This window comes from Oryctolagus cuniculus, chromosome X (genome assembly GCF_964237555.1).
Source record: "Oryctolagus cuniculus chromosome X, mOryCun1.1, whole genome shotgun sequence".
Classification (NCBI taxonomy): Eukaryota; Metazoa; Chordata; class Mammalia; order Lagomorpha; family Leporidae; genus Oryctolagus; species Oryctolagus cuniculus.
Window position 1 is genome coordinate 23,542,208 of NC_091453.1, and position 9,230 is coordinate 23,551,437.

General features: G+C 41.1%; 1 pseudogene; it reads left to right on the forward strand.

Moving 5' to 3' along the window:
- Window positions 1-658: 658 nt before the first annotated feature.
- LOC100338845 (bifunctional 3'-phosphoadenosine 5'-phosphosulfate synthase 1 pseudogene) lies at window positions 659-2,879 on the forward strand (annotated as a pseudogene).
- Window positions 2,880-9,230: the final 6,351 nt, after the last annotated feature.

Here is a 9,230-nt window from a genome sequence, read left to right on the forward strand (position 1 = left end):
ATGTGGATCAGATCTGAGATGGGGAAAAAAATACAATTGCCAGATCGACATTTTTGTGATAATAAAAGTTGGATATGGACTATATATCATTTAATAATATGTTATAATATATATTGTATCCATATTAATTTCCTGAATTTTATACTATGGTTTTATAAGATAATTTCCTTATTAAGAAATATATGCCAAAGTTAGTTGCATCTGTATGCCTCTTCACCCTGAAAAATTTCAGTGTATTTGTGTGTGTACACACACATATACACATGTGGAAAAGTGTTAACAAATGACACATTTAAAGATAGGGAGTTGGGGCTGGCATTGTGACATAGTGGATAAAGTCACTGCCTGCAACACAGGCATCCGACATGGGCACTGGTTCCTGTCCTGATTGCTCCACGTTCAATCCAGCTCCCTGCTAATAGGCTGGGAAAAAGCAGTGGAGGATGGTCCAAGCATTTAGGTGCCTGTTACCCATGTGGGAGACCCAAATGAATCTCCTGGCTCCTGATTTTGGCCTGGCCCAGTGCTGGCCATTGCCACCATCTGGGGAGTGAACCAGCAGATGGATGATCTCTTTCTCCAACTCTGACTTTCAAATAAATAAATAAATCTTTTAAAAATTAAAAATAGAACACAGGTATCTGCACACTATAAAGCCATGGAAATTCCCTGTAGCCTGTGCAAGAAAGTCAAGTTGGGCAATAACATGCAGAACTGGGGAATGCAGAAAGACACTAATGTCACCGATCAAGCCCATCATGTCAGCAGGAATAAGAGAGACCAGGTGGTGGGGACCAGAGGTGGCTTTCATGGTTGCACAGTGTGGCTAACAGGTTTATCTGGTGCTTAGTGAAGACTGCAGTGAGCATGGCTTTGGAAAAGTACTTTGTTTGCCATGGTATTTTGTGTTACACTTTGGATGGTGACAATATTCATCAAGGTCTCAATAAAAATCTTGGCTTTAGCCCTGAGGACAGAATGCATTTCAGAAGTTGCTAAGCTGTTTGCAGATGCTGGCTTAGTGTGCATCATGAATTTTATATCATCTTATACTCAGGATCACAACAAAGCAAGACAAATTCATGAAGCTTCAAGTTTACCTTTTTTTTTAAGTATTCATTGATGCTCCTCTGAATGTGAACAGAGGGAACTGAAAGTATGAAAAAGCCTGGGCAGGAGAAATTAAAGGTTTCACTGGGATTGATTATGAATATGAAAAAGCAGAAGCCCCTGAATTGGTGCTGACAACAGATTCCTATGGTGTCAATAACTGTGTCCAGCAAGTTGTGGAACTTCTACAGGAATGGGATATTGCACCTGTGGATGCCTCTTATGAAATAAAAGAATTTTATGTGCTAGGAAATAAACTTCATTTGGCAAAAACAGAAGCAGAAACATTACCAGCATTGAAAATTAATAAAGCAGATATGCAGTGGGTGCAGATGTTGGCAGAAGGCAGAACAACACCCCTGAATGGCTTTATGAGAGAGAGGGAATACTTGCGGTGCCTTCATTTCAATTGTCTTCTGGATGGGGGTGTCATTAACCTGTCAGTGTCTATAATTCTGACAGCTACTCATGAAGACAAAGAGAGGCTAGATGGCTGTACAGCATTTGCTCTGACCTACGTAGGCTGCCATGTGGTTATTCTTGACAATCTAGAATTTTCTAAGCACAGAAAGGCAAAACATTGTGCCAGAAAGGGGGGGGGGGAGGACAACCTGTAAGAACCACCCCTACATCAAGATGGCTATGAAAGAAGGATATTGGTTGACTGGAAGAAATCTTCAAGTCCTCGACCAAATTTATTGAAATGATGGTTTGGATCAATATTATCTTACTCCTATTGAGCTAAAGCAGAAGCTTATAGATATGAATGCAGATGTCATCTTTGCTTTCCAGTTAGGCAACCCAGTGCACGATGGATGTGCTCTGTTAAAGCTGGACACTTGCAGGTGCCGCGGCTCACTACGCTAATCCTCCGCCTTGCGGCGCCGGCACACCAGGTTCTAGTCCCGGTCAGGGCGCCGGATTCTGTCCCAGTTGCCCCTCTTCCAGGCCAGCTCTCTGCTGTGGCCCAGGAGTGCAGTGGAGGATGGCCCAAGTCCTTGGGCCCTGCACCGCATGGGAGACCAGGAGAAGCACCTGGCTCCTGGATTCGGATCAGTGCGATGCGCCGGCCATAGCGCACTGGCCGCGGCGGCCAATGGCAAAAAGGAAGACCTTTCTCTCTCTCTCTCTCTCTCACTGTCCACTCTGCCTGTCAAAAATAAAAAAGAAAAAGAAAAAAAAAACAAAGCTGGACACTCACAAGCAACTTTTAGAGACAGGCTACCTGCAGTCTGTCCTCCTTTTCCCTCCTCCACCCTCTTGGTGGCTGGACAAAGGACAATGACGTTCCTTTGATGTGGTGCATGAAACAGCTTGCTGCCTTGCTGGAGGAAGGAGTCCTGAATCCCAAAACAAAGGTGGTGGCCATCTTCTTGTTCCCCATGATGTATGCTGGGCCAACTGAGGTCCAGTGGCATTGTGGAGCACGGGTGGTTGCAGGAGAGAATTTCTACATTGTTGGACAAGACCCTGCTGGCATGCCTCATCCAGAAACAGGGGAGGATTTTTATGAGTGAACTCATGGTGCCAAAGTGCTGACCATGGCCCCAGGCCTCATCACCTTGGAAATAGTTCTCTTCTGAGTTGCAGCTTATAATAAGAAAAAGAAGTATATGAACTACTATGACTCTGAACACCATGAAGACTTTGAATTCATTTCAGGAACAGGAACATGCAAAATTGCCCAAGAAGGCCAGAAACCACCTGAAGACTTCATGGCTCCCAAGGTTTGGACTATGCTGATGTACAAATCCTTGGAGAAAACTTAAGGTGGCAACCCAGTCAGTCTACCTTCAACACTTCACTGAGTAACAAGAGGGGACCACGGAATCACTGTTGGCATTTCTTTATAGTTGTGTCTATCCTGACATTCTTCCTATAAACAGACCATTCTCCTTGACTTGGCATCAGTTTTGGTCTGCCTGATGAGTTCTGTTTTGAACTAGTGTAACACACTGCTGGTTTTAATGTATTTTTTCCACTTATAGTTAGTATTTCCACAATATGGTTTTAAAGTCTTGTCTTTTTATATTAAATTTACACTTCTGTCTCATGATTTTTTTTCAAGCTGCTATATTAGTTGTAACCAGTTATACACATGTTGAATCTCACTTTTCATCCATTAAAAAGAAAAAAATCACTAAACCACAAACTGGGCTAGATCTTGTTTGGGAATTTTACAAGACATTTCTAGCAATTAGAAAATATAAACTGCTTCCTTCCTTCCAATTAGCTATTGATCTTTCAGCTGTTTTAATCTATTCTTTTAATCTGTGTAAGCTCTGAATGAACTTCTGTATTCAATAAAATTAATTTATACCTCTTAAAAACAAAAAAATAAAGATAGGGAGTTGTGTATACCATGAATGTAATTCTTTTGCAAGTTTTAAGCTACTTCTAAATAAAAATGTAAAACTACAAAATTGATAATTCTTTAATTAAAAGTGGAAACTGTTCTAAAAAACTCTGCCGCCATAGTAACATGGAAAGAAGATAGACCTGTGGGACCAGAGAACTGGTTACTTCTAGCTCCACCATCAAATAACTGAGCATTGTGGGATAAGGATACTAAATCACTCCAAGACTTGTCGTTCTAAAAAATGAAAAGGATAGTCTAGATAATCTCTAGGATCAATGCTTATCCTCACACTTTGAGACACTTCTCTTTCTGTGTCTTCACTCTAAGAACACCAAACCATAAACTCTTTTTCAAGTATATTTATTCTTTATTGATTCATTTAAATATAGCACTCTTCTTCCTGAAAGCAAAGCCACAAACCAAGAACAATGTCCAACTTCAATATAAATGTCTGCAAATGCAATTTAGTGCATTTTCAAATAGAATTGTACTAACAAGAAGTATAAATAATTCAGAAGCATTCTTATGGAATAATCACAGGTTTTTGGTATAGGTTCATTTCATCCATAAATTCAAAACAATACAACTGAGCTGTATGAAACATCAGCTCATCTGATACAATTTAATAAGTGAGATGCAGATTATATTCCAAATAAATAAAGAAATGGCAAAAATAATAATGATAGTTTCATCAACAGATGATAACATTATCTGTGGGCAATATTGGTCTGACTCCTAGGCCAACAGCTAGTTGCAAGAATAATGAATCAGAAAATTTGATTGTGAACTGTTCTTGGTTTAAGCCCAGAGTAACCATCCTGCTGACTTAACAGAAATCCACACAGTAAATCGCTTCAGGAGGCATAAGTATCCAGAACACTCTTCTTCTAAAGGGTAAGACATCGTATTCCTTTTAAGACCTACTTTTAGATACTGAATTAAATTTTAGATAGCCTCAGCTTTTTCCCTGTCTCCAAAAGACTCAACTCACAAATCTGTAATGCTTCCAGTTTCTGAAAACGCACTGCTAGTCTTTTCTCAGATGAATTCCAAGTTCCCTTCAGCTGGTTAGGTAATTATACTCATTATCATGAAAAATACTAGGTCACATAAGTGTCATCTTTTTTTGGAGAAAAGAGTAATGTGTGAATATTTAGCCAGGTTATTTCATATTCAGCAACTAATCCTGGCTTTTATTACTTGGCTGTGACATTGATAGAGGTCAATTTAAAAGCAACAAGGGCAAGCAGGATAGAGTAACTCATGTCCAAAACATGACAACTGCATATTATTACAGCATTTTTTTTCCCTTTAACACAAATGCACTGAGCTACTGTGCTTTCCCCTAACAGACATCTTAGGAAAATGACTTGGCTTCTCTTGTTACTAAAATGTTCTATCTGTAAAATGGGAATATGATTTTATGTCTTCATGATCGATGACTGAACAAAGAGAACTAAGGGACAAAGAGAACATGGGAGAACAGAGTTCCTCACTTCAAAAGAAATTGTGCATCCAGAAACATATGACTTTCTTTGTGCTCTTTCTCAAAGCTGCTCCAAAATAATAGGAAAAGGATGTTTTTAGAGCTAGAAACCTGAAAGGGTAAATACAATAGGAGATAAGGTAACAGCAACAAAATTTGGAAGCTGGAAAGCAGTAAATGATCTAGAAAATCTGAGAAATCTAAATCCTAAACTGGCAAAGGGGAAAAACGAAAACCAATATGACTTACCCAGAAACACCCGGAAAAGTTTAACTACTAGTGGTAACGATGAGCCTTGGTGTGAGGGTAGGGCTAAAAGCAGAAGAATTGTTTGAAATTCTGTGTATGAAGAATTTCAAGTCCAGATGCCCTATGCATCATTTGACTGACTACCCACACTCAAGCAGCAACTGAAGTTTGATCTTGGGAGAGAATAAGACAGGGAAATTTTGGACTGGGGAATATCATGTACAATTAAGGTCAGAAGTATGGTGTGAAAAATAGGAGATTAAGTGAACATTTACATACTGAATTAGAGATGTCACTTCTCCTAGCCATCTTCTTCCTTTCAGCTGGTATAGCAAAAGGCATTTAGAACTGTGTGCTCCAAGCAGCTTATCGGATAATCCTTCTCTGTGCATATTAGAAAAAGAGGTTATCCAGGGAAATATGCTAGTCATGTCACCACAATACCATGTGACACAGATTCATCACAACTCATCTTCTGGGGTAGAGAATTTGGCATAGAGGTTAGGATGCCACTTAGAACACTTGTATCCCATATTGGAGTGCATAGATTTGAGTTCTGGCTCTGCTTCTGACTCCAACTTCCTACTAATGTGCACCCTGAGGGACAGCAAGTGATGGCTCAAGTAGTTGGGTCCCTGCCACCCACATGGGAGACCTGGATTGAATTCCTGAATCCTGGCTTTGGCCTGGTTCAGTCTCTGATATTGTGGGCATTTGGGGAGTGAACCAGTGGATGGGAAAACTGAGTCAAAAACGAGCAAAAAATAGGAGCAATTAACTCACAGACTAGGAAAAATCTTTGACCAATAAACAGTAATGATGAAAAATTTGATTGATGAATATTTAAGCAATTATGAGATGTCATTTTCCATCAGTTTGACAAAAAAGAAAAAGTTTGATAATACTATGAGGTGGCGAGGGTGTAAAGCAATTTAATCTCTTTGTTATTGTTAGTAGGGATTGGAAATTGTCTCAATAATTTTGGTTTAAAATTCGGCAATATCAAGCCGGCGCCGCAGCTCACTAGGCTAATCCTCCACCTAGCGGCGCCGGCACACCGGGTTCTAGTCCCGGTCGGGGCGCCGGATTCTGTCCCGGTTGCCCCTCTTCCAGGCCAGCCCTCTGCTGTGGCCAGGGAGTGCAGTAGAGGATGGCCCAGGTGCTTGGGCCCTGCACCCCATGGGAGACCAGGAAAAGCACCTGGCTCCTGGCTCCTGCCATCGGATCAGCGCGGTGCGCCGGCCGCATCGTGCTGGCCACGGCGGCCATTGGAGGGTGAACCAACGGCAAAGGAAGACCTTTCTCTCTGTCTCTCTCTCTCTCACTGTCCACTCTGCCTGTCAAAAAAAAAAATAAAATAAAAAAAAATAAAATTTGGCAATATCAGAAAGGGTATTGTGGCACAGCTGGTAAAGCCATAACTTAGGGTGCTTGTATCCCATATAGGAGTTCTGTTTGAATCCAGGCTACTCTGAGGTTCTGCTCCAGCTTCCCACTAACTTGCCTGGGAGGCAGCAGATGATGACCCCAGTACTTGGGGTCCTGCCACCCATTTGGGAGACCCTAATGGCATTCCTGGCTAGGCTTTGGCCTAGCACTGGCTATTGCGGGTGTTTGGGAAATGAACTAGTAGATGGAAGATCTTCTCTGTCTCTCCCTCAACAATTCTCTGCCACTCTGTCTTTCAAATATATAAACTTTTTTAAAAAAATTGACAATGTCTAATAAAAATGAATGATATGCCTATTTTATGACCCAACAATTCCAACCCTAGGTATACTTTCTAAAGAAACTCTCATACATACATATGATCAGATGTTTATAGCACCACTTTAGTAAAAAAAAAATGACTAAATAGTTCTAATAAGCATGGACAGTTCTACTGTGGGATAGTATATATGATGAAGTACTATACAACAATGAAAGGGAATGAATTAGAGTTATATGTATCAATAGGGATAGATCTCAGAACCAGAATGTTTGCTTATATGTAGTTTATGTTATGGCTTCAATGTAGTTTTCCAGCAGCATTTATTGAAAAGATTATCTTTTTGGCTGGCACCGCGGCTCACTAGGCTAATCCACTGCCTGTGGTGCTGGCACCCTGGGTTCTAGTCCCAGTTGGGGTGCCAGATTCTGTCCCGGTTGCTCCTCTTCCAGTCCAGCTCTCTGCTGTGGCCCGGGAGGGCAGTGGAGAATGGCCCAGGTGCTTGGGCCCTGCACCTGCATGGGAGACCAGGAGGAAGCGCCTGGCTCCTGGCTTAGCATTGGCACAGCACGCCGGCCGCAACGCACTGGCCGCAGCGGCCACTTTGGGGGTGAACCAACGGAAAAAGGAAGACCTTTCTCTCTCTCTCTCACTGTCTAACTCTGCCTGTCAAAAAAAAGGACTATCTTTTCTTCAATGTATATTCTTGGCACCTTCGTCAAAAATCAATGGGCTGTACATACATGAATTAATTTCTGGGCTCTCTATTCTGTTCCATTGGTCTATATGCTGATTTTTATGCCAATGCCATGCTGTTTTAGTTACTAAAGTTTTGCAGTATGGTTTTTAAAAATATTTTTATTTATTTGAAAGAGTTATGGGGTGGGGGGAGAAAGAGAGATTGATTCCATCCACTGGTTCACTCCCTAAATGGCTGCAATGCCCAGGGATGGGCCAGGACAAAGTCTGGAGTCAGGAGGTTCATCTAGGTCTCCCATGTGAGTGACAAGGGCCCAAGCAATTGGACCATTTCCCGCTGATATTCCAGATGTATTAGCAGAGAACAGGATCTGAAGTGGAGCAACAGGGACATTTGGGATGTCAGCATTTTGGACAGTAGCTTTATCTGCTATGTGCCAACACTGGCCTCCATGTATGCTTTGAAATCAGGTATCATAATGCCTTCAGCTTGATTCTTTCTTTTTTTTTGTCTCCAGAGTTTGTGTGTTGGGAGGTTGACCCCCACTAAGTGTACAGTCTTAACATCATACAACTAAAAATTATAATAAGAGAATAACGCCATTTTCAAAGTCTCACCATTGATTATACACATGAAGTGTTTAGGAGTTTTAATGAATGATAAAGCCACCAAATGCTAGCATGGATAAATTCTAAACAGCTATCTCTAGCATCCTATCAAACTAAATAATGAGTGTCACTGTTCAATTATTGCTAGCAGTAAGAAGGACTCCTCCTTTAGACACTTAGAACAAAGCTGATTGCATTTTCTCCGCCAAAGGCTATTTCCATAGCTTGGCTTGAGCTATTTTAAGTATCTGTCAGGTGTTGAGAAATTTCTATATATTTCATTGGCAGAAATTCCAACATCCAAATTAGCAACTAGACATTTGAATAACCAAGCAACATGAGAAATTGCTAGGAGTGCTTTTCATCTAAGCCTCTTATGTCCAAATGGAAAGTAAAACACAACCCACTAATAAAAATAGCCTTATATTATAGCTCAGTTCTACTGTCATTTATAGTCATACAATTTTCATATTGAGGTATCACTATAAGTCTTTGTTTTTAGAAATGAAAGAGAATAGCAGCCTAGTAAAAATTATTGAACTGAGTTATTTAAGTTCTGCTGTGGCATATACTATGATGAGCCACTTTTCCAAAGGAGGAAAAGGATATCATGTCCCATAGTGACTTAAAAATAATTAAATTGTAAATGATAATAGAGAACAGTAGTCATTAAAACTATATTTTAAGATACTTCTTTAAAAATACGATTTTGTGGGGTCGGCACTGTAGCGTAGTAGGTAGGACCACTACCTGCAATGCTGGCATCCCATATGGGAGCTGGTTCAAGTCCCAGCTGCTCCACTTCTGATCTGGCACTGTGCTGTGGCCTCTGAAGGCAGTGGAGGATGGCCCAAGTCCTTGGGCCTCTGCACCTGTGTGGGAGACCTGGAGGAGGCTCCTGGCTCCTAGCTTCAGATCGGCACTGCACTGGCCTTGCAGTCAGTTGGGGAGTGAACCAGCAGATGGAGACACCTTTCTCTCTGCCTCTCTATCTCTCTCTGTGTAACTAT